Genomic DNA, 1,155 nt, shown 5'->3' on the forward strand with positions numbered 1-1,155 from the left:
GGGGAGGAGGAGGCTCGGCCACGCCGGAGAATGCTGGGGCGCGGGGGTTCGGCCTCGCCGGAGCTAGCAGGGCCAGCCGCTGTTGCTGTTCCTCCACCGCTCCTGTTGGAAGGAAGGAGGAGAGGAGATAAGAGAAGGAGAGAAGAGCTGACATGTGGGACCCCCGTCCACATCAGCTGGTCAAAGATCGACTAGGATTAGTCTTTGCCACATCAACGGTCCCACCCGTCAGGTTTGCTGTTAGACGCGCTCAATTTCAAATCAGTGCGATTTGTTATCCACTTGGCGCAGAAGTGGTGTCTTTTGTGATTTTCGGCAAAAGCGGTAGTTTTGGAGTACCCTAGCCTCAAATCTGGTGGTTTTGAGCAATTAACTCTTCTGAGGACGGAGGCGGTGGGCCGCTTGATCGCAGTGCAAGTTTTGGCCCACGGGAAGCACCGGGGGAGCCCCTCTGCTCCGGTGTTGTGTTGGTGAGCGGCGAGGGCCAGGGGCGGGCCTAGAGAGAAAATGACCAGGTGTCCTAGCACATGATCACTCATATTTTTCATCTAAAGATGGGGTGTCACACACTATATTTTGCATAAAACTTACAAAGAAAACATCTTGCACCCGGTGTCATGTGCACCAGGGTAGCTCAATTTAGGTACGCCCCTAGCGAGGGCGACGAGGCGTCGATTTATGGGTTGGAGCACGCGGTGGCCATGTGGGGGCGGTCTTGACGGCATCGGCGGAACTGCTCCAGGGCGAGCTCGATCTGGATCTGAGGAGGGCCACCGCTGAGTGTAGGGGTGGGCACTTTTGAACCGAAAACCGAAAAACCGAACCGAACCAAACCATATTAACCGATTTATCTATTTATTCAGTGATTCGATTTTTTGTTCGGTGGGAAATTTTAAGGTTGTTCGGTGTTTGGTTTTTGTTCGGTTTCCAGTGCCCAAAAACCGAATACACCGAAAAAACCGATATGTACGATACCCATGCAATACCTTGCTTTTGAAAGTTCAGCGGGGGCGCGTCCTCTGACAAATGCTTGTTGGTTGTGGCAGACGTCAGGCCAGCCGCTAGATGAGTTTCTAATCTCACAATCTAACTAGTACTCCTATGTAACGTCATATTAGCATGGCTAACTGAATCTGTTTAGATTATTTTACTATT

Source organism: Triticum dicoccoides, chromosome 6B, assembly GCF_002162155.2.
Source record: "Triticum dicoccoides isolate Atlit2015 ecotype Zavitan chromosome 6B, WEW_v2.0, whole genome shotgun sequence".
Classification (NCBI taxonomy): Eukaryota; Viridiplantae; Streptophyta; class Magnoliopsida; order Poales; family Poaceae; genus Triticum; species Triticum dicoccoides.